At 40.1% G+C, this 25,586-nt stretch overlaps 1 long non-coding RNA gene across 1 annotated transcript in view; it reads left to right on the top strand.

The window, feature by feature from the left end:
* The window catches only part of LOC138919004 (uncharacterized), a 44,081-nt gene extending 31,689 nt beyond the window's left edge, over positions 1–12,392 (top strand). The window contains exons 2-5 of the long non-coding RNA XR_011428878.1: positions 2,295–2,393; positions 3,363–3,601; positions 7,014–7,118; positions 10,862–12,392. This is a non-coding gene — a long non-coding RNA (uncharacterized lncRNA). The remainder of the gene's footprint in view (positions 1–2,294; positions 2,394–3,362; positions 3,602–7,013; positions 7,119–10,861) is intronic.
* Positions 12,393–25,586: the final 13,194 nt, after the last annotated feature.

The following is a 25,586-nucleotide window of genomic DNA, read 5'->3' as shown; positions in this document are numbered from 1 at the left end:
ATAAAAAAGCTCAGTTAACTAAACAATTGAGCCCTTTTATCAGGACTTCATTCCCAGCTCACGGGCCTTCAGTCATCTTCCTGGTCTCATCAATGAGCACTGAGGGATCCACATCCTGGAATTAGTCCTGCTCTATCAAGAAGCATCTAAGGTTTTTCTAAGCATCTAAGTCTGTAGCTGGCGCATCATGTCTACTACCCAGGTGTCCAGTTGGTTTCTATCCTGATGGAGCCCAAGTGCTTATGCTGCTGGGTATAGGCTGAACTTATTCTCTCCTCCTGCCCTCCTGCTCTCATGGTTTTTTCTTATTAATCCTTTCCTTGATTTATTCTACAATAATTATGTTCCCTTGGCCCCTGCCGAGTTAGTGGCTTTCTTGCTTTGGATTCTATCTTCATTGCATCCCCTAACCCCTAAATGCCCACGTGATTTCAGCCTGCTTCCTTGTTTGGCTCCCAGTGGTACCAACATGTGGACAGACACAGTCCCATTCACACACACCCAGGGGCACACGCTCACTCACCCTCACCATCAGCCACACCCAGGCTCCCGCTTTCACACAATCACACATATCTAGTCCCCGCCATTTACAATCACTCAGCCCCACTCACACAATCATTCACAACAATGCCATTCACTCACCTTCCTACTCACTCCTACAGGATCCTTCTCACACTCCTTCACATTCACGACCAGTCACCCCACTGACTTCCATTCAGTCCTGCTTGATCTCACTCAGCCCCAACCATAACACTCACTGGAGTCAGCTCACTCAGTCACAGTCACTCACTCACATTCAGTCCCTCTCCTTCATAAACCCACAGCCCCTCACACTCAGGCACAGAGCCATATTCATACTCAGTGCCACTCATACCTTCATAGGCACACCCTAGTCATACCCAGTCACACAAGATTCCAAGCTCACATCTAGTCACACTCAGTCACATTCATATCTAGTCCCACACAGTCCCACTCACACCTGGTCACACTCTGTCCCACTAACTCTCAAAGAATCCCACTTTCTCCTACTCGCTCTGGGCCATTTGCTGTCGCACTCACCCAGCCTCATTAACAGGGGCACTCTCCTCTGCATGCACTCACACCGGCTCAACCGCATCACTCACACAGCCTTTCCCCATCCCACAAACAAGTTGTCTTAGTCTGTCAGGGCTCCTACCCTGAATTTGAATGCCCACACTGTCAGCATTCAAATCCTGCCCATGAACCCTGGGCCCCCAGCAGATGCTCTGTGACTTCCAACCAGACTTTCCTTGTGCCCACCATATGGCTATCCGGCTGCATATTCCTACATCGTCTTGTTGCCAGAGAAGTCTGTGTTCACACTGTGCCCGTCTGCCAAGACACCCATAAGGGAAGCAGGCCACTGTAGCCACAGAAGAGACTTGGGAGTCAAACCTGGGTCTGAATCCTGACACTATAGGTGACTAACTGCGGAATTTCTTTTAATCTCTTAGAGTCTTAGCTTCCTATAGCAGTGATGATGATGACGATGATAATGATACCTGCCTCAAAACTTTGTGATAAGGAAATGAACATGACGTGGGTGTTCAAACACAGCTATGGTTACCATTTTTATTTATAATCATTGCTGGACCTTCCTTACACCCACCACCAGGCACATTGGATTCTGTGCCCACGCTGCCCTTTGTCCTCCCTAAATCTCTGCTCCTGCTAGTGAGTGCTCCCGTCTATGGGTTCTGGTCTCCTGTCATGGAAGAGCTGAGCTCCAGGAGTGACTCTGATAACTCTGAATCTCTCTAGCTACCGAGTGAGCAGCATCACAAAGCCCCTTGAGCAGGAATGGGTGGTTGTCCACAGGAAGGGGCAGGTGCTTGGAGGTATTCCTGGAATGATAAAAAGTAGGGCAATCCTGAGGAGAAAGCTAAAGGGAGGATGAGACGGGAGAAAATCGCAGGAAAAGGGAAGAAGGGTCCTCTCACCCTCCATTATCCTGACAGTCCGGGTTTGGCCCCCGTTCGCAGGATCTTCCTTCTGCTTTGGCTGTAGAGCCTCTCCCGGTGGGATTGCAGGGAATTTGATAACCCGTCGTTCCACTCTCCTCTCTCCTGTGGTTTTAAGTGATGGGGAGGAAGGGAGCTACTCAGTAAAATTAGGTCCTTTCCATACAACACAGCTGCTTTTCTTCATAGAGATTTATGTTTGACAGTAATTTATGTTGCTCTCAATTACTATCGGCTGTTATTGGGGGATGGGAAGGCAAGAACTGGAGACAAGATTGCCTGGGAGTATTCAAACATCATTTGTTCTAACAGGTGGCCTGAAGAACTGCTGTCTGGAAGCTGGGCCACAGCTGCTGTCAGCTGGCTTGGCTGATGCAGAAACCACCTGAACCCAGACCAGGCGTAACCCAGGTGCACCCACTGAACAGCTGTCTCTACTTTAATTATGGGAAGGAAGTGGGCACAGACTTGAAAAATAATATTACACGAACCAGAGCGCAAAGGGATGGTTTGATTCCACTCCATTTTATTATTTGTTATGAACGGTTTATAGGAACACACTGAGTGAATTATGAGGTCTCTTTAGAGGGTTTTCACCAGTGTTGCTGACCCGTGCTTCTCAGACTTCAACGTACAGACAAATCACCTGGGCACTTTGCTAAATTTCCAATTCGGATTCAGTAGGTCTGGGGTGGGCCTGAGATGCTGCATTTCAAACAAGGTCCAGGTGATGCCAAGTCTGCTGGTCCACGGACGACACTCTGAGTAGCAAGGCTATCAACTATGTAGCACTTCGGAACCCAAGACTGGTAAAAACGTTGTTCAGCTGTCAATTGTTAGAAATGGTCTCTCAGTAGGGAAGGAAAGCAAACTACATACTGATTAGATTTTAAAGGAAATTGAATAACCAAAAAAAGTCATTAATATTAATGACTTAAAAATTGCTCTTTTGACCTCTTAGACTTCTTATCATATACTGTGGGCGAAAAAGTACCCATTACAATTACATCAGAAATGGCTTAGTGTATGAATATTTCAATTTCTGAGAAAGTTAACCACAGCTTTTTTTTTTATTACTTTCACCATACAATCAAGCAACCAAGGAATTCTTTAAATTATTGAATTCCGCAATTTAACTATATGACTATATGCCAAGTTTTAGAAAGGCTTTTTCCTCCACTTTGGCAAAATGTTTAATTCCAAGGCATTATAAGTCAGTAGAAATTAATGCTAATATCAGTGGAAATGTATTGCACAGAGAAAATTGGGTGTGAGAAAGAGTGTAAATATGATTCATTGCATGTGCTGTAGTTGAGAGAGAAAGAATATCTGGCAATATTAAACCAATATGCTTTCGATCTTCTCCTTGTCCCGCAATAGCAATTCCATCACCACCGCTCTGAAAAAGAGAAAGATGAAAGGAGGAAGCTCCCATGAGTCGGGAGGAGGAGCATGAGAGCCTGGCACTGCGGTACAGGGGCGTTCATGAGAGGAAGAAAGGAGCAGAGCAGATGTTCGTCCTGCCAGCCCTTTCAACGGTGCAGGAGGCATGGTACAGAGATTGAGGGTCAAGCCAGAAGTCAGCGTGCTTTGACCCCATTTCTGTCTGCGATAGTGAGGTGATAATTTAACCAGCCGTCTTCAGATCAGCATGGGGGTGGCCATTCCAGGGGGACGGGGGAGCATTGTTGTTGTCAGAGATAGAAGGCCTGTACCTAATGTCTGGAGGCTTCCTCAGCTCCTGAGAGGCATGGATGGTAGGATGGTAGGCAGTTTCCATGTGCACAACAGACAGACACAGAAGGGCACTGATAATGCTGGCTGGCAAGAGAGGTCAAATGGCCCAGAGACTGGAAGTGGCAGGAAAGATAGAGTTGGGAATCAGATCAGTTGCAAGCAGATTTCAAGGAGTCCTATAGGGCTGTCAGAGGCGAGGGGAGTGGGTCTTCAGGGAATTCCTCGAGGGTCATGACGGAGCCAGAGCAAAGAGACTTCAACTTGACCTCAGCTGACCTTAGTGGCTGGTAAGGGAAACTGCCGCTAGCAAGGAGGAAGTACCGGGACCTGGTCGTGGCTCCTGAGGCCTGCACCATTCTTCCCTGGCACCATCAGGCCAAGTCACATCCACCCCATACACCCCAATATTGTTCTGGAAAGAAAACATGAGGGAGAGGTAAAAGTCTGAAAGGTTAGGACTTGATCTAAAAGGCTTTGAGTTACCTTAAGAGCCTGTATAAATTACCGCATTAGAATGACTAAATTTAGGTATTTCCACCTCCCTCACTAATGAGAGAGAAGGGAAGTTTAAAGAAGATCAGATCCACACAAAATAGAGCTCTGGCTCCTTTGCACAGCTCAGTGTAGTGAGTTTAACTCGCCACCTGCTACACCCATAACAAATCATCACACCACAGTCAGTGGCTACCTCTTTCTGAGGTGGAAACACGGAGTTTTGCAGCTCAGATCGGACATCGCACCTCCCCCAGCTCTGCTCATCTGTGGGCTGAGCTCCAACCTGGGCCTCTGTGGATAATTGCAAGGATCCCCTACTGTCTGGTACTCGGGGGGACTCCCAGCCTGTGCTCATCCATGCTGAGGCCACGCCAGGATTTGCCCTGGCTTGGAAAATCTGTGTGACTTAATTTCCTGAGTGCGATCAGGGACGAGAGTCAAAGGAGCAGGAGCTTCAGAAAGAGACTCTGTGTTGGATTCCACTTCCGCATTTGTCACCCATCTGGCTATGGGCAAACCACTCTTCCTTCTGAGCTTCTGTAAAGTGGCATTAATAATAGCTACTTTGAGGGCTATTGTAAGGATTAGCAATATTGTACATGACTTGATGGACACATAGATGAAGCTCAGTAAGTCAGGGCCATGTATTATTCCAGTTCCTTCCACTGTGCCAAGAGCCCTGTGATAGCCTGTTCAGCTGGGACCGTGGGCCTCCGCTCCTCCTCCCGCAGAGAGAGCTTATTCCATGTTCTACCAACTCCCCACACATTTTCCTTCCTCCAGAGTAGACCCCATGGATGCCCCGCTTTGCTACCCCAATTCTCCTTCAGAACCAAAGGATGCATTTCCCCTGCTGATGGCAGACACTGTCAGCCCTCTCTGGGATTTCCCTCAGCCAAAGTCACACTCTCTTCCTGGAGGGACAGCCCATATCCAAAGACCGGTAGATGCAGGGGAATAAAGGCCAGTCCCATCGGCCCAAGCTAGGGAAATTCTTAACGGCCATGCCAGACTCAGAGCTGGGCTGGCCAGGGGAGGCTCTGCGGCAACAGCACCACAGCCCAACTTTTCCCTCAGCCCCGTTCCGCTTCCACCTTTTACCCTATAGATACAGATGCTTAGAGCCTTCCCTCACAGACATCTGTACACTGATCTCTGGCTCAAAGCTGGCCTCCTGGGGAACCCATCTGGTGACAAAAGGTTATCACATTCCTTGCTTAAAACTACTCACCTAGCTATTATTGTTGACACTATGCAGTAATCTTAACACAAAATTTGGTAAAATAAACATTCATAACCCTCTTGGCCACTATTTTGGACCAGTGCTATGTTTCACAGCCAATGTAATCCTTTAGTCCTGGCCCTGCCTTCCTAAGGGTCTTCCTCAGCCTGCCCACCAGCCACACACATCCCAGAGAGACCACTACTCACACAGCGGCTTTAGGAAAATTGCCACACTGGAGTGCTGGCTAACACAGACACAGCCTTTAGCCTTCCTTTGATCCAGAACAGAAATCTGCAACTACCACAAAAAGATTTTTATATCATAGTCTCTACTCCATGTGAATAAACTGTAGGAAATTGTCAATTCCTCTATACAGCCTAAACACCTGCTCATTTTATTGTCCTGCTATATACAAATGGACCATTTTAGGAAATGAGTAGAACAAATATGCTCTAGAAACCGCAAGACAAGTAGTGCCCAATTGGCAGATAGGTTGTGTTCCCTGAATTGATCTGCAAATTAGCTACTTGGAACTCAGAAGGCATTATCCCAGAAGCAGTGTTATAAATGATGACCAGTTTCACAGTGTCATCCATAAAGTCCTACTAAACTCATAACACAATTCAAATGACACTGCCATTAATAATGGACTGTTCTTTATGGGGAAAATATCCTTCACAGGGAATAAGAAGGAAACATGTGGCACCAGGATCACATCTCTCTGTCTCACTCATAGCTGACTCTCCTCTCTGCCACATGTTTGCTGTAATCACCCATTTTCAAGATGGCCGCAAAGTGAAGTAATGAACCTGGCCCTTCTCCTCTCTCACCTCTAGAACTGGGACACAAATATAATGTCGGCTTGGTGACCTCTAGCTTCTAATGGATGATGAGCAAAATACAGAGGCTCCAAGAATGTTTCTTGATCCCTGGGCCACATGGAAAACCTTCTCTGGCACTGCATTGTACATCTGTAGTTTGAGAGTACAGGTATATTTGCAAAAGAGTAAATCCCAGAGGAATATCATTACTTCCTGTATACAAGCCTAACAAAGAACGGTTGAGGCCCAGAAGCCCAACCTCTCGTTTTAATGTATCCCCCAACAATTCTACTTTGTCACACAGAAAATAATATTTTCTAAATATTTATCCTTCCAAAATGATATTTTTACAAGACCTCCTAAAGCAAAATAGGTATATCTATAGGCTAACACAACATTTTTTCAAAATGTAATCCTTTGATCAGCAGCATCAAAATCACATGCACACTTGTTAGAAATGCTAATTTTGGATACCCCCTCACCTAGTAAATCAGAAACTCTGGGACTGGAGCCTAGCCATCTGTGTTTTAACAAGCCCTCCAGGTTATTCTATGTACGCTAAAGCTTGAGAGCCACTGACCTAATGGTTTTGGAAAGATGATGTAAGAAAATCAAGATTAATTTCTTTTTAAAAAGAAATGACTAGAAACACCATCAATCTAATTATTCTACATGTAACACAAAATACTACTCTTATGAGATACCTAACAATTCAGCTCAAAAACGTGTTTATTCCATGTCTCGTACATACAGGCTCCTGTCTTGCCTACTAAGGAAGATGAAAATGTGAGTGGATTAAACAGTGAGTGGAATGCAAACCAAAGAATTTGCAACTTTGTGAGGTTGAAGAGAAGAAAGGTAACAAGAGTTAAGTAATACAGAGAAATTATTTGTAGTTTTATAGAAAATGTATAAAGAAAATGCTATGGGGGAAAAAAAGACAGTAATTTTAGAGGAAAAAAATCTGAAAAATGTGAGGCAACCTCAGAGTCAGGCCTTGAAAGACAAGTATACATTCTGACAAGAGAAGCCTTATTGGGGGTACAGGACGGAGGGCTCCATGGAGTTGGTAAAGGGTATACTTTCCCAGGAAAGGTGACAACATGAGCAAAAGCTAAGGTTCATAAAAACACAGTACGAAGGCTCCTCTGAGTTGTGTCATCAATGGGTTATAGCCGATAGTAAACAAATTCTCTTCAACTCTTGGTACAGCTGGGTGAAGACTGGAGTGGCCAGAGATCCCAGGCTAATTACCCCATCCTGAGCAGTTGTGTGCAGCTACCCCTGTGTGACTTACTAACGTTATTCCTATATGTCCCACGACACCACAGAGCTTGTTCAAGAAATCCAGACAAATGCATAGAGTTTAGATTCTGAGTAGATAAGGTGAAAAGAAGAGGGTCTCGGGTGCCATACACAGTAGACTGGACCTTATTTAGAAGGCAATAGTGTGTTTGGAGGGGAAAAATGGCAGAATTTGCCCTGGCTTATAAAATTATTACCACACAATATGTAGGTTGATTTAGACTGGAAATAGATGGAGTCGGCAAGTCAGTCAGGATGTTATCAAATTAGGACAGATAGGAAGTATTAAGAGCCCAAACTGCTGTGGAACAGAAAAGGAAGGAGAGCATTGCAGGTAATCAGCTCAATTCACTAATATCCGATTGTCTCTGATATGCAGGATACATATTGTCATTTTAAAGAAAACAAAAATTGCAAAGACTTCCCTTTATTTTAAATAAATTAAAATCTGTTATGCAGAAGGTCCAAGACCACTATAAGATCATAATAAGTGGCAAAACAATTGCAATAAAGGAAGCATAAGGGGTTATGGAGGTTTAAATGATTGCAAGGTCACTTTTATAGGGAGGAATCAGGAGTTACTTCATGGATAAAGTATTGGTTTAGCCATGAACCTTCAAGGATGAAAAGTGTTAGCAAAGAGGTATAAATAAGAGCATTCTAGGCATAGGAAACAAAATAGATTTAAAATAAAAAAGACATGCTCATACTGAGTTAACAGTACAACATATTTGGAAAAGGTGGGAAATGAGCTTGAAGCCACCAGGTAAAAGCAAATCAAAACCACAATGAGCTACCACTTCCCTCACAAAGATGGTTATAATTTTAAAAAATGACTAGCGTTGGCGAGGATGTGGAGGAAAATCAGAACCCTTATGCACTGCTGGGACTATAAAATACTGCAGGCTCTTCGCAGAACAGCTCATTACTTCCTTAAAAAATTAAACACAGACTTACCATGTGACTCAGTAATTCCACCAGGTGCGTAACTGAGAGACTTAAAACACACATTCACACCAAAACCTATACATGAATGTTCATAGCAGCAAAAAGCCAAATAGTGGAAACCACACAAATATCCATCAACTGACGCATGGATAAATAAAATGGGGTATATTCATCCATGCAATGGAATATTATTAAGGTACAAGAAGGAATGAACTATGATACATGATATAACAGAGCTGAACCTTGAAAACATTATACTAAGTGAAAGAAGCCAGACCCAAAGGGCCATGGATTTTGTGATTCCATTACATGAACCATCCAGAGGAGGCAAATCCACAGAGACAGAAAGTAGATTCGTGGTTGCAGGGACTGGGGGACAAGGAAACAGGGAGTTACTACGGTACAAGATTCCTTTCTGGAATGATGAAAACGCTCTAGAATTAATTAACAGTGATGGTAGCACAACCTTGTGAATATATTAAAAACCAGTAATTGTACACTTGAAAAGCGTGAATTTTACAGTATGTGAACCATATACTAATTGAAGGAAGGAAGGAAAGAAAGGAGACAACCACCATCGGATGAGGCCTATGGTCCAGATAAAAACTCAGCCATAATTAGATCAATTTAACTGTTGTCAACCTAAAAAATAAACTATCATCTTTTCAGTTTGTTCTGAGGCTTTGAGGACCTTAATTAACTTGCTCAAGGTCACAAAGCTAAGCTGCTCAGTTGTGAAGTCAGGATGCATTCTGATTACAAAGCCATCTACTTAACTATGGAATCTGCGGCCTTCTCTGGTCTGAGGGTAAGATAATTCCTCACATTAAACAAGACAGTTATTGTCAGAGAAATGGAAGGAGATAGAGAAGAATCTTCAAAATAGAGGAGGTGTGTGTCTTTATATGGAACGTAAGGAGAAAATATTCTTGGGTTATAGGGTTTCTCTAAAAAGAGTAATCAATAAAATAAGTTTAATCTGAGTAAAATAGCCACAGTTAATGAATATATCTTTCATGACCATGTAATGCTAAAAGTGAACAGGCAGAACAAAATACTGAGTATAACACTCAGAAACTGAAATAAACTTCTATGCATGGGAAAAAGGAACTTTCTAACCCTGCTGTAAAGCCCACCCAGTCGACAAAACTTCTGCATCCTACGATTCAGTGACCAGCTAAGCTCAGTCCAGACACTGTTTTGAAGCTAATGACTGGGTTCAAATCTCATATGACTAGTGACCTATTCTAATTGTACCCCTATACCTGACAGCTATATCAAAAACATGTCCTTTATTATGAAGGAATAAAAGGATGAAATCACACAAAGGGATAAAAACAAAATCCTTGAACACGCACAAACCAAAAAGAAAGCTATCCAAAGGGACTCTATTGGGATAATAATAGATCATTTTTATCATTGTATGTGATGAATAGCACATAAGACAATGTATTGTCTCTATATAATAGCATTACTTTGACATTTGAGAAAAAATTTAACCATATGTCTTATATAATGACAATGACCAATTGTCTCTATTTAGGAAAATTAGTAAGACTTGTGGGACCCAGAAAGAAGAAATTTTGGAGTAAACATTAAAAAAAAAGTACCAGATAATATAGTAAAGAACAAAACTTATACTGAAAGTCAATGGAGGCCTAAGGATGGATAGGCCCCTCTTTGGAGAAAATGAGGTAATGTTAACAAATAACAAAGACTACAGACCTATTCAATTCTGATTTTTCTTCCATTTTCACCAGTGAAAAGAATGATAGTATCGAAACCCCTGTAAATGCTATCAGAAGGAAAAATAGTCTGGAATGATTAAGGAAAGAGAGATATGTACATAATGAAATAAGAATATATCTAAATGACGTAAGTATCCATATTAATATTATATCCCAAAGTATGAGACACAGAATTCACATAGTTCTTAAGAGATCTCAACCAATGGAATTCAAGCAAATTTCTTAAATAGGTATAATCATCCCGGAAACTATGAAGTTTGACTTTAACTTGGAGAAAACCTCGAAAGTGGCTTATTAGACTGTTGAAAAAAATAAGAAAAAAAAATAATCACTGGAAATAACATGAAATACAGTCTTCCCAAACATATGATTTTAGTTTTTACTGGACTATGAATTAATATAAGAATAAAATCTTCTTTTAGGATTCTCAAAACATTTTGATGGCCGTAACACCAATTACTGAGGAAAAACATTTTATTTGACAAGCAGCAGCAGGCAGGAAATTATTCCTATGTCACAGGGCAGTTCCTAGAATTAAAATATACAGTATATACCAGACAAGATGGGATAGACTCATTTCTCCTTGCTTTTCCCCATTAGGTATAAATATAAACCCTGAAAACAACACAAGAGGCAATCAAAAGAGAACCCTGAGATGTGGAAAGAGGAAGACAGACTGATTATGGAATCCAGAACTGGAGAAATACAGCAGTAGGATTTCTCATGACCTGCAACTCAACAGAAGAAGGCAACTGAGGTCTGGCATTTCCCAACATCCAACATATCAAGAGAAGGTGACTCACACAGGTTCATTTTTTTCCCCAGATCAAATAGGAGTCCCAACAACAATACCAGGTGAGCCCAGCAATACTAGCAGAGAAGACTGGTCAGAAACCCCATTGACAATAAAAGGCCAGAGAAAACACTCTCCTTCTCTGCTGGAGAAGTCAAGGAGAACTTCTCCTTGATGGAGTCACCAGACAGCACCAGCAAGGTGGAATCCCAACACATTAAGTGACCCAGCTCAAGAAGCCTCTTGGTCCCCACAGACTAGAGAATCCCTTCCTCTAGGTGCCACCAACAGGGGCAGCAACATGTGCCTGACCTGGGAAGTACTTGTCATCCCCATGAACCATAGATTCCCTTTGACCAGCCAGAGGCACCAAGAAGTCTGGACTGGGGAGGCTCCTTGCTTCAGGCAGCACCAGACACCGAATAGATGAAAACAGCACCACAAAAGCTCTTAAAATTAAACATCCACCAGAACCATGACCTAAAACGTAAGCCAGGACCGGAAGGCTAAATCTAAACAGGAGACTGTCTGCTAAAATAAAGATTTAAATAGGACCCAGAGTCTCCTAACATAATAACCAAAATGTCCAGAATACAGTAAAAAAAAAAAAAATCAGTTCTCATACCAAGAACCTGGAAAATCACAACATGAATGAGAAAAAGAAATCAACTGACATAAACTACAAGGTGAACTAGATTTTAAAAATTATCTGGCAATGATTTTAAAGCAGCCATCATAAAAAAGCAGAAGTGACTATATTAATATCTGATAAAATATACTTCAAAGCAAGGAAAATTACCAGGGAGTTATAGGGACAAAGAGGGATATTACATAACGATAAAAGGATCAGTTCACCAGGAGGAAATAATGTTCCTAAATGAGTACACATCAAACAAAAGAACTTCAAAAACATGAAGCAAAAACTGATAGAGATAAAAGAAGAAATAGCCAAATGATATTTGGGGATTTCAACATCCCCCACACAGCCACTGAAAGAACTATTAGACAGAAAATCAACAGTCATATAAAATATCTGAACAATACAATAAACCAAAAAGATCTAATTTATAATATATAAATCCTTCCACTCAACAACACAGAATACAGATCTTATAAGGTACCCATGGAACATTCATCAAGATAAACCATATCCTGGGTTACAAAACAAAACCCAACAAATTTAACAGAATTGAAATCATACAGCATACATTCTCTGACCACAATGGAATCAAACCAGAAATTGATAACAGAAAGTCAACATAAAATCTCTAAGTGCATGGAAATTAAATGGCAGACTTCTAAATAATCCATAGGCCAAAGAGGAAGTCTCAAGGAAAATTTAAAAATACAAAGAACTGAATGAAAATGAGAAAACAATATATCAAAATATGTAGGAAACAGCTAAAATGTTGCTGAGAAGGAAATTTATAGTACTAAATTCTTACATTAGAAAAAAAGATCTTAATAACCTCATTTGTTACTTCAAGAAACTAGAAAAAAAAAAAGACCAAAATAAGCCCAAAACAAGAAAAATAAAGATAAAAAGGATAAGAACAGAAATCAATGAAATTGGAAACAGGAAAACAATAGACAAACTCAATGAAACAAAAAGCTGCTTGCTCAAAAAATTTAGTAAAATTGGTAAACCTCTAGCAAGACTGACAATGATGAAAAAGACGGAAGACATAAATCCACAAAACCAATATAACGAATGAAACAGAAGCTATCACAATAGATTCTGCAGCTATTTAAAAAATGATAAAAGAATACTATGAACAACTTTATTCTCACATATTCAACAATTTAGATGAAATATACCAATTCCTTGAACCTCACAAACTACCAAATCTCAATTAAGATGAAGTAATCTGAATAGTCCCATAGCCATTAAAGAAATTAAATTCATAACTTAAAACCTTCCAAAGAAGAAATCTGCATGCCAAATGGTTCCAGTGGAGAATTCTAACAAAAGTGTAAATAATAATTACACAATCTGTTCCAGAAAATGGGGGACACTTCTAAGCTCATTTTATGAGGCCAGTATCACCTGAATATCAAATCAGACAAAGATAGAACAAATACCAAAAACTGCAGACCAATATCGCTCATGAACTTAGATGCAAAACTCTTCAAAAATATTAGCAAGTCAAACTGAGCAATGTATAAAATGAATTAAACACCATGACCCACTAGGATTTATTCTAGGTATAAAAGGCTGTTTCAACATCTGAAAATCAATCAACATAATCCACCATACTAACAGCTAAAGAAGGAAAAAAATATCTCAGTACGTTAAGAATGGAGGGAGGGAACTACCTTAACTTGATAAAGAGAATCTACAAAAACACTATAGCTAACAGCATACTTAACGGCAAAACACTGAATGCTTTCCTCCTAAGATTAAAAACAAGGCAAGGTTACCCACTCTCACTACTCTTACTCAACATAGTTTTAGCCATTGCAATGAGGCAAGAAAAAACAATAAAAGGCATGCAGTTTGGAAAGTAAGAAATAAAATAAATTTTCCCTATTTGTAGATGAGATCATTGTTTGTGTAGGCAATCCCAAGGAATCTACAAGAAAACCCACAGAATAATAAGTGAGTTCAGCAAAGTTGGAGGATATAAAATCAAAACACAAAAATCAATAGCATTTCTATATACTAACAATGAATATGCAGAAACTGGAATTAAAAATGCAGTATCTTTTACAATCACTCCAAAGAAATTGAAATACTCAAGTAGAATCTTATCAAAACATGCACAGAACCTGTATGCTGAAAATTACAAAATGCTGATGAAAGATATCAAAGATCTAAATAAATGGAGAGACATACCACATTCATGGATTGGAAGATTCAGCATAGTAAAGATGTCAGTTCTCTCTAAATTGATTTATAGGTTTAAAACCATTCCTATCAAAATCTCAGTAACATATTTTATATACCTAGACAAGGTTTTTTTTAATTTTATGGAAAGGCACAGGCCCTACAATTTTGACATAGAAAAGTAAAGTGGCAAGTATCACTCTACTAACATTATATGTCTACATAATCAAGTAATTGCGATATTGGTTAAGCAACAGACAGCAGATAAATGGAACAAAATAGAGAACCCAGAAACAGACCTACACAAATACACTCAACTGATTTTTGAAAATGGTACAAAAGCAATTCAATAAAGGAAAAACAGTCTTTTCAACAAATGGTTCCAGAGCAACTGAACATTCATGGGGGGAAAAAAACTGAACTAAACCTCAACCCCAAACCCTACCCAAAATTAACTAAAATGTATCATGGACTTAAACATAAAATGGAAAACTTACAACTTCTAGAAAAAAAACAAACGAGAAAATTATGTGCATCTAGAGCTAGGCAAAGAGTTCTTAGACTTGACACCAAAAGTACAACCCATAAAAGGAAAAATTGATAAACTGGACTTCATCAAAACTTAATATATAGACTGAGAGAAAAATGTCCAAACCAACAAAGGACTAGCATCCAACAAAGCACTAGAATCTAGAATATATAAAGAATTCTCAAAACAAAACAACAAACAAGCCAATTAGACAATGGGCAAAAGATGTGCACAGACATTTCACTGAAAAGAATATGCAGATGGCAAATAACACATGAAAAGATATCAAATCATTAGCCTTTAAAAAATGCAAATTAAAACTCTAGTGAGATATCATTACACATCTGTCAGAATGGCTAAATTTTAAAAAAATAGTCACAACACCAAATAGCGTCACGATATGGAAAAACTAGATCACTCATACATTGTTGGCAGGAAACCTTGAAAAACAGTTGGGCAGTTTCTTCAAAAACTAAATATACAATTACCACACGACCCAGCAATTGCACTCTTGGGCACTTATCTCAGAGAATTAAAAATGCATGTTCATGCAAAACCCTGTACACAATTGTTCATGTTCATAATAGCCCAAAACAGGAAACAACCAAGATGTCCTTCAACAGGTTAATGGTTAAACAAATTGTGGTACATCCATACAAGACTTCTCAGCAATAAAAAGATCAAACTATTGATACACACAGCAATTTGGAAGTTTACCTAGATAACTTTACCTAGTGAAAAAAGCCAGTCCCCAAAGGTTTATATACTGTATAATTCCATTTATATAACATTCATGAAATGACAAAATGATAGAAATGGAGAACAGATTAGTGGTTGCCATAGTTAAGGATGGGGTCGGGGAAGGGAAGCAGGAAGGAAGGGGACGTGTCTACATAAGGGCAACACAGGGATCTTTCAGGTGATGCAAATGTTCTCTATCTTGACTGTGGTGGTGGACATGCACGTGGGATAAAATTGCATAGAACTCAATATAGAAACACAAAGGAGTACAAATAAAACCGAGGAAATCTGAATAAGAGATAAATTACATCAATGTCCACATCCTGGTTATGACAATATACTACAGTTTTGCAAGGTATTACCATATTTAATTATAATTTTATATCTTAAAATATACTTTTATAATTTATAATTATCTTAAAACAAAATTTTTAATTTTTAAAAACACTTAGTGCATATAAAACTACTTAGCCCAATGCCTGTTTTAGAAAAAATGTTAGCTGTTGCTATTTTTGACCAGCATGTTCAATTCTGGCAACAGTTGAAGACAACTGTGGATATGAAGAGAAGATCTTGATGAGACCTCTGGAAACCATGTCAATATTTTGGAATTGAAGAAACCGGAAATATTTACCAGAGAGTACGGAAAACTAAAGGAAACATAGTCATTAAAAGTCTTGAAACAGTAGAAACTGCATACTCTATTAATTCCTAGGGCCATGTTAAGGCCACTGCAAGAGAAGTTTTACCTGGGTGTAAAAATAAAAGTACATATAACCATTCAAGGTGTCTCTTAACTGAAAAGTTGATGTCAAAAAATTTGCAATAACCGCACCAAGTCATTAGGTAGAGACTCAAATCAGGGCTTTCCTGCTTCAAACTCAGGGAACGTATTTATGATTCTGGCACAACGCCCATCTTTCAGAGACACCAAGAAGGGATCCACGCTTGGAGTTAGAACCCACAACTTTACAGGTCACTTCCAATCACCATTCTGTGATTCTGCACGATGGAAATCAGAAAACCTGGGCAAAGCTACAGCGTTAAGCCAAGTATTAAAAAGTAATGAGTTCATGGGGTTAGGAATAAAACTTCTGATAAAATGAGCTATCTTTTAAAGTGAAATTTCAATGCGTTCCTAAATATTATGGTTCAACTCAGTATCATATATTCAAGTTATATAGTTACTGGGACCAAAAGAGATTGATTAAAATGTTAGCCTCTTGAAAACTGACCGGATACTAGGAAACAGGAAATAACTACCAGCCATTTCGCTCCAAAGGAGATTGTGGTGATCAATTAGTGAGCGACCACAAAGCCTTCCACGATCCTGTAACAAAAGCAGCTGTGCAGTCATAAATCACCATTCTGATCAGGCCTTGAAGCCCACAATATCTTACCTGACTATCTAATGGGCATATTTATTAGCCGATTGGATTCTTGAATGTTTTAGTCACGTTTCAACGCCCAGGCCTGCAAACCATATCCCAACAATTCACCACAATTAAGCAAATGGAAATCCTCTCACTTTAAATGCTGGTCTATTAGTAGCTCTTAATATTTATTACACAAGTTTATTATTAGATCAAAATATTAATAAAGATGATTTTAATGCTTTCAGCTAATATTTTCAATATTCACTAAGGTAATCAATTTGTCCAATTTTAAGCAGCATAGTTCCAGAAATGAGATATTTGGCATGGAACCTGATTTAAAATGCATTCTTTTCTCAACTGATTGAATAGTTGTAATGAAAATGCATAATTTGTAGTATATTACAGATAGAAGTGAATTGAATTTCTCTATCAAAATTATGCATGGTTCAAAATCTTTTGTGCTCTAACACATAGAAACTGGCAGACAAATGCAATTACATTAGATATGCTGTCATCCAGAACATCTGAAGAATGCTATTTATCCAATCTTTTCAATTTAAACTTACTCTACTATCATAGCTGAGTACAAACACCAGGCCATGACCATCACATTAACACCATGAGGCTATCCAAAACGCCATTTCTGGAAATCAACGGAGAGAATTTTATTGGGTCCAGGCTATTTCACTTGAAGGCAATTGTCAAAATCAATCTGTGTCTAACTTAGATTTCTAACTTAATTTGTAATTTGATTTATACCTACAATGCTTGCAGATTAGACAACTGATTAAGAAGCATTGATTTATTCTCAGAAAAATGGACCTTTCAAATAAATCACATCATGACTTTTCACAAAAACTAACACACAGTATTTCCAAAACATATGAATTATTCAGTAGAAGTAATAAAGGAGAGCATCCTTTTTGTGAAAAGCAATTTCAATGATGATATTGCTTAAGACAATTTTGTGGCATTTAGAAAATCTTCGACTTATCAGAATATACAGTTGTAAATTTATACCAAAAGATTTCACTATTGCATGTAGGCTTCGGTTTATATAAAGATAGATATCATTCATGAAATACCATGCTAGTCTAGCTTTGAAACTGTCTCTAGTGTAAAAGCAGTTAATTGTTTTTTAAAAGACAAACACATGGCTCATTTCACCTGCCAAGACTGTCTGTGTATAGTCGTTAAAAACTTGAATATTATAAGGTGAACTTCCTTGAACTAAAGACCTCCACGTGTTCTGCCCCAGAATATGGAAACCAGCTTCTGTTCTCAATTTAAAAACTGACAGCCCTGACCCTAGAACTCAAGGAATAAAATAATCTGAAAGATCTCAGATCATGGGTGTCTTATCAACTTCAATTTACCATTGTACTTTTGAAAATGAATGTAAACTTTAAAATTGGCCACAAATTGATTTTATTTGCTTTTATCACCCAAAAGATATCGCTAGAACTAACTGAATTTTTTGAATTACAGTAAAAGTGGCATTCTACATTAGGCTAACATTCTTTTTAAAAAAAACTCAAAAAAGCTATATCCTTTTTAAAAATACTATTTTGAAGCTCTCCCAACTCGGTCAGGGGATGCCGGTCCCCTCCCAACCATAAATATTCACAGTAGTAGACTGGAGGATGGGGGCAGCCATCCTCCCAGCCCTGTGCCTGTTAAGTGTCTACTTTATGCTACATCATATATCATTTGTGACATTTACCCCATCCCCTTGTTTAACTCATCCTCTTCCTCCCTAGTACCAGAACCCAGAGTGCTTCATCTCACCTACCTCCTGCCATTGTCCTCAATGCCATGGTTCCTTTTCCCACACCTATGCGAGTATCAATCCAACCACCTTGCACTCCTAGAATAAGTCAAACACTTGGTCTTTGAATTAAGGTGCACACTCAGCACTGCTGCTGTGTGCCTCTGGTTAATCCCAACAGCAGCTATTCCAAACACCTCTTCAAAATGCACCTCACTGTAACCACTCTGCTCTCGACAGAAAACCTTGTCTCCTACTACACAGTCTGTGAGCCTAGCAAACATGGACTCTCTTTGCTTTCTGGTCCATCTCATCTCCTTTCTACCAACCTCCCGAAAGAGTTGGTCTTTCTACTGTTCAAGCTTAATTGCCCTGCACATGCTCTTGGGCTGACCCCTTCCTATTTCTTCAATGTTTTACTGCACAGGCTGTTTCATCCTCTAAGTTCCCTCTCTGCTTCTTGTCCTGCCTCCACAAACACAGACAAGGAGAAGAGCCCTGCTTCAACCCTCTTCTACCTACCACGCATCACCCCCTTCTCTTGACAACTGTATTCCTTGAAATAACGGTTACATTCAGTCACCATTTGCAATACCCATGTCCTCACCTCCAACTATTTTCAACTCGCTTGAGCCATGTTTTGCTCCTACCTCCACGGAATGTATTTTGGCAAGGGTGAAAAATGACCAAGCCCATCATCAAATACCCTGGATTCTTTTCACTGTGCATCTTCCTTGTTCTCTCTCTGAACGTTAACACTGTAGAAGACTCCTTTCCACTTGGAGCTCTTCTCTGCTCTTGCAAACACACCTTACCTTGGTTCTCCTTCTCCGTCTTCAGCAATTCCTTCTGCATCTCTCCCCTGGGCTACTTTTATTTTCCTCAGCCCCTAAGCATTAGTGGCCCCTAGAGGTCTATCCCTGGTTCTCTTCTAGTCCTTGGATAATATCACTAACTTCTATGACTTCATTTGCCATTTCTATGGCTCCCAGATTTATTTCCTTATTTATTCACCAAATAGCTCCTGAGCACCTTCTATGCACCAGGCTTTTTGCTGGATACTGAGTGTTAGGTCATATGCTATCACCTGGCTCTTTCAAAAGCATCTCAAATCCAACATCTCAAAAATATTTTGTCCTAAAATCTGCTTACTTTTATATTTCTTTTCTTGGATATTGATACCAACCCGTCATCCCGGCCAAAAACAATTATCCTAGTTCCTTCTTTCTCATGGCCAACAGTCAGTGACAAGTTAACTTAATCCCCTTTCTATTTATCACCTTTCATTTGTTCTTCATTCCTGCAGTACCTTATTTCTTACATTGTTCCTGAAAGTTGCTGTCTCTCTACATTCACAACCTTCCAATCCATCCTCCACAGCACTATTTTGCAAAAATATCAATGTAGTATGTTGCCTGCTGGTCACATTGTTTACAAAGACCTCCGGAAAACATCTAAACCTCTTGGCATAGTATACAAGACCTTAGACCTTTCACTGCTACTCCTAGGAAATGATAGCTACACTTTATCAGTGCTTCCTGTGTGCCAGACATTGTGCCAAGCACTATAAACACATTCCATTATTTACAGTCAATAATCTGTGGGGAAGGAGGTGGAATTGTCACGATGGTTATTTTTGTGTGTCCACTTGACTGGCCCAAAGGATGCCCAGATATCTGGTTAAACATTATTTCTGGGTATGTCTGTAGGGGTCTTTCCATAAGAGAATAGCATTTGAATTGGCAGACTAAGTAAAATAGATTGCCCTCCCCAATGTGGCTGGGCATCAGCCAATCCATTGAAGGCCTGAATAGAGCAAAAAGGCAGAGGAAGGGAAATTTTCCCTCTCTGCCTGAATGCATGAGGTGGGACACTGGTCTTCTCCTGCCCTTAGACTGGGACTTACACCATCGGTACTCCCGGTTCTCAGGCCTTTGGACTGGGACTAGAACTACGCCACCAGCTTTCCTGGGTCTCCAGCTTACAGATGGCAGATTGTGAGACCTCTCAGCCTCCATAATCACGTGATCCAATTCCTCATAATAAGTAAATTTCTGTCTCTCTCTCTGTCTCCGTCTTTCTCTGTCTCTCTCTCTCTCTCTTTTTATTGGTTCTGTAAGTGACGGAGTGATTCTAAGTGACAGAGACGGGGTTCACCCAAACCTACTGTCTCCCAGGACCATGCTCTTCATGATGGTGCTTTACCACCTCCCTCTTTGCTCCAGGGCCACTCTCTTCTAGTAGTCACCACTCTAGCCATGCCAGCTCTTTCAGAAGACCCCAACATGCTCATCCAGGCCTCCATCTGGAATTTCTTTTCTTACTTGTACCCTTCATGAAAACACTGACTCATCTTGAACATTCACACAAATACCATGCCCTTTGTGGTTTATAACCTGTTCTGAAAGCAATTCCCAAAGAGAGATTGCTAAAATGCCACTAACAGGAACAGGCTTTGGTATAATTTCATAGCCTCCCGAGGTACATGATATTAGGGGATGGCTCTTATTTGGCACAAATAGGGAAAGGACATTTTTTAAACGAGCCTCATTAATTTATATTTACATCTCATAAAGTAGGTAACAATTTGGCCAACAGCCTTGGCGGATCATAACAGGACAGGTAAACAGCCTTCCAAAATCAACACCATCTACATTTATACAGCTACCAAGGTGTAAGTGTGAACCAACCTCGGGGGCAGTATATTCAAGTGAAAGAACATTGGCTCTTCCATCAGACCCACTGGGATTTGAAATTATTTCTACCATTTACCATATATGAATCCTAGAATATGATACTTGACCCTCTGAGCCTCAGTTTCTCCATTTTTAAAATGAGTAAAATAACTAGATCATATAGAGATTTTGCCAGGATTAAATGGGAAAATGCTTATAAAGATCCAAACATGGCTTCTGGGAGAAATGTTCGTGGCCTCCCAATTCCCACTTCTGCCCTTTCCGTCAGCGTTGCTATTCAAAACATCAGCATCAACTACATTATGACTCTTTAATGATAGCTCATTGGGACCAACCAAAATATTTCTTACATCCATTATTTTACTTTACCCTGACAAATCTAGATTATCACATTTAGGAACTGGAGACAGCAGGAAATTGAAGGGATCACTTGGATAAACACAATAGATCCCTTATGAAAAGCAGCCAGAGTTAAATATCACAAGTGATGTACTCATGAGCAGTTGATAACCGCATTACCACTGAGGAAAGACCTCTTGCTTAACTGAAGCCTTTAAGTGAACCCAGACACCTCTTTAGCAAGAAGTACCCAAGGGGACTAGAAAAACATTGGTGAGTGACATTTAAGCCTTTCATAAAGTGTTCCTCTGCACAGAGCCCTGTGGGGCAGCATGCAAGCAAAGTTAACAGAGCTGTCCTCCATGGGCTCACAGGATGTGATTAAGAAGAGTCAGAGTGATCAAGCACGAGAGAGATGGAGAGAGAGAGACTCCCCAGGTTTGCCTCTGAACTGGAAAGCAATCACAGTGGTAACAACTGGGAGGACTTCTGGCAGAAGCGGTGGAATCTTCAGGAGCTCAGAAACACCAAATTGAGACCAGTGTGACTGCGGCAGCTGCAAGCCCCACACAATTAGAATGTTGGCAAGTGGAGCGGAAAACAGAGCCAGGAATAACACGGAGCAGCAGCAGAGCCTCTCGACCTGGCCGGCCCTCCACATGTTCTAAACGCATGTTTAGCCCAGCAGGGGTCATGGTGACAGCTGAGAAGCCCCTTCAGAAGCTGTCAGAAACGGCATGTGTGAAAGCCTCTGGGCGCCTTAATGTGCCAGTAAGGGTGTTTTCCTCTCATGTTAGCATGAACGGTGCTTGAGAGAATGCAGACGTAAGCGCAGAGGGTGAGAGAGCTGAGGTGAGGAGGCCAGGATAGCTCCCTGGGGCCAGGCCACCAGTCCGACTCCCGTGACCTCTGGAAACTGTCACCTTATCACTATGCTATCCCACTTCCCCACAAGGCACCTAGGAAATGCCCAGCTGCCACTGGAACATCTCAGCCTCCAGGTCTGCAAACAAAACACCACGCCATTTGTCTCACAGAGTGTATCTCCATAAATACTATTTGGAATGGGTAATCTGTTATTTCTAAACTGGATGATCAAAAAAGTCAATTCCTGTTATTGGCAAGTAGCCCAGGAAAGCCACAGGAGTAACTGCACTGAGAGCTTACGATCACCCGTGTCCCTACAAATCTACTGAAGGATCAGAGTCCTTATTTGGCCCCTTCTTTTGCGAAAATATTTTACAAAATATTAATACACTACAGCTTTGGCTCTACGAATGTAGCCTATTTTTAATTTTTAAGTTTCTTTAAAACACTTAGAGAAAATAAATTGAAATAACTTTTTAAAAACAAAACAAAAAATAGAAGTAATCATTCCATTGAACAATTTGAAATGAAATGAACATCTCATAACAAGTCACAGCTGCGAATAACACCCAGTCAGTACCCATATTTCTGAATGACCGATCAAGGGCCACATTTCAACAAATTAGAATAGAAAGATTTTTCAAAGACAGATTTAAAGATCTGAAAATCTATCTTATTAATTTCATAAGGAAATGTTCCTCTTAAATTACAGTAAATTAAGTTATACCAACTACTGGAAACCTGGGCCTCTTGCCTCTCGCCAGCCACCATGTCATTGTTCCATTCATCATTGTATGGTTGTCACCCGAAATTCAGTCTCCAAAGCCAAAAGCAGAGCAGTTTATTTTAAAAATCTAGTGAAGTGTTGGGGTGATGTTGAAAACTGGAAGGAAGTTCCCCGTGGAGACACGGACGTGAGAATAAAGTCAAACTCTCAGAAGGAAGCTAAGTTCTCGTAAGTCAGAGCCTAAGGTTCCTACAGCCCGGGACTACGGTTCTGCGAACACATCACGAGAATAAGAGGCAAACAGTTTCATTATTTGCCCTGAAATAAGCCTAAAACTTTGAGGCTGTATGCCTTAAGAGAAAAGACACTCAAATGTACATTTATTTCACCAGAGTTTTTTAAAGGGAGGAGGTTTTTCTATATAAATCGTTTCTTGGGTTACCAACTGCATAAACTTATCAAACACGTTTCCAATTATTGTGCTAAATTTACCTCTCACATGTCAAAAAGTGATGTTAATCCTCACATTCTAAAATTTGATAACCAAATATCATCCTTTTCAGGCCTTTGATGATTGATTGATTGATTTTCTTGCATTTTAATATTTCTTCTCTAAGTCTTTCAAAACTGAAAAGACAGTGTCTTCTAGAGCTTAACGCTATACTGTCTGATTTCCCGTCCCAACTTTGCCGCTGATTAAATAGAGTCCTTGAGCAAGTGACTTCTCTTCTGTTTCCATGCCCTCACCTTTAAAATAGATGATAAGAAAAAAAATAATTTTAAAAGCCCGTCATGTTGTTGCGAGGATTTTAAACTGATTAAAAGATGCATTCACAACATATTAGCCATCATTAGCATGAACGTTGATCTCTTTCATCTGGTCTTAAATGGGTGGCATTTTCTGAGGAATCAAACCTTTCTCCTTATTCACTTTTGGCCAATATTACCATAGTTTAAACTGGCTAGATCTCAAAAAATTTTAGATCCAACCAATCATTTGGAGGCCAAATGAAACAGACAGGAGTCCAATGAGCAGAAGCTGCTCCAGCCAGACACCAGAGAGGCAGAAAGGAGGAAAAACATGTGAGAGAGACGGGTAATCACTTAGAAGAACCATACAGCTCTGAACAGAAATATTAGCGGGCCAGAAAACCTCACTTTCTGATATTCTTCCAAATAAACAATGGAAGTTTTTTTTCCTTTTAAAGATCCAAGAATAGCTTAGAAAAATGACACATTTCATCATATTCCAGTATTGGTTACTAAGCAAAATATTTTCTAATGACTGACAAGATAACATTAGAAGTTAGCAAGCAAGCTCTCTCCTTAGAGTTACACAATTTTTCTCTTTTCACTATCTTCTGATTCATAAATGTTTCAATTATACTGGAGAGAATTTTGTTTTTTACTCTTGGGTTTAATCTCCTGCGGAGAGTAGTACATTTTCTCCATGTCTTGTCAGGATGGTGGCAACAGCAGGCACTGGAAATTCTGCCCACAAATATTTATATAAACATAACACCTTTCATATACGCACTCTTCCTAGGTGTCAAACCACTTTCGCTACATTATCTCACGTAATCTTCACAACAAATAGAAGACAAGGAAGTTTATTTTTCCAATAAATGAAGAAATGGAAGCCCAGATAGATGGTCTCTCTGATTTCTGAAGCAATTGTTTGGCTGACCCTGGGCCGGCCTTCCCAGCTGTACCCATGACCTCCACACGTACTGCAGTGCTGTTACGTGCCCCACGTGTGTTCTATCTCCCTAGCTCATCTTGGTGACAAAATTTTCTGGGCTAGAGCTCGTTAAATTCTAACCCAGTGCCAGAGTTCCCAAATAAGATTGTCAGGGGTTATTTAACCTTGGTCTTTCTACCACCTGTGGTTAGTTATGCCATTTGCCCCAATGAATCAGGTTAGAAACCAAATAACAATAATAATACTAGCAACTACAAGGCAGCACTATGATAGAGCTGTTATTAACAATATACTTTATCCTCACAACAACCCTGAAAAGTAAGTTATCAGTATCTTTATTTTATGGAAGAGAAAATTGAGTCTCAGGGAAGCTAAGAACACCCACAGGGCCACAGAGTTCGTGGTGACGATGTCAGATTTGAAAGCCAACTTCAGCTGGCTTCAAAAATCCATCTAATTTTTGGGCTGGCCCCGTGGCCGAGTGGTTAAGTTTGCCTGCTCCGCTGCAGGTGGTCCAGTGTTTCATCGGTTCGAATCCTGGGCACGGACATGGCACCACTCATCAAGCCATGCTGAGGTGGCGTCCCACATGCCACACCCAGAAGGACCCACAACCAAGAATATACAACTATGTATGGGGGGGGGGGCGGCTTTGGGGAGAAAAAGGGAAAAAATAAAATCTTAAAAAAAAAATCCGTCTAATTTCATGATGACTATTTTAAATCTCCGAATTCCCAACATCCAGCATGATGCCTACCACATGGCTGTAACTCACTGAGAACGTATTAATAATTAAAGAAAAAGCCAAAAAGAGATATACTTTCTCCTAACCTTATTGGAAATCTCAGTTTTCCTGTTTGATTCTTACTCCCAGTTTTCTCTCCAGTAGACGTTGCTCTCTTCCACTTGCCTGAATTCAACAGGCTGGAAGAGTCGGCATTTCTAGTCTCCACTGCTGCT

The sequence above is a fragment of the Equus caballus genome, chromosome 19, assembly GCF_041296265.1.
Source record: "Equus caballus isolate H_3958 breed thoroughbred chromosome 19, TB-T2T, whole genome shotgun sequence".
Classification (NCBI taxonomy): domain Eukaryota; kingdom Metazoa; phylum Chordata; class Mammalia; order Perissodactyla; family Equidae; genus Equus; species Equus caballus.
Note: the sequence above shows the minus strand (reverse complement) of the source record. Positions and strands in the feature narration are given on the sequence as shown.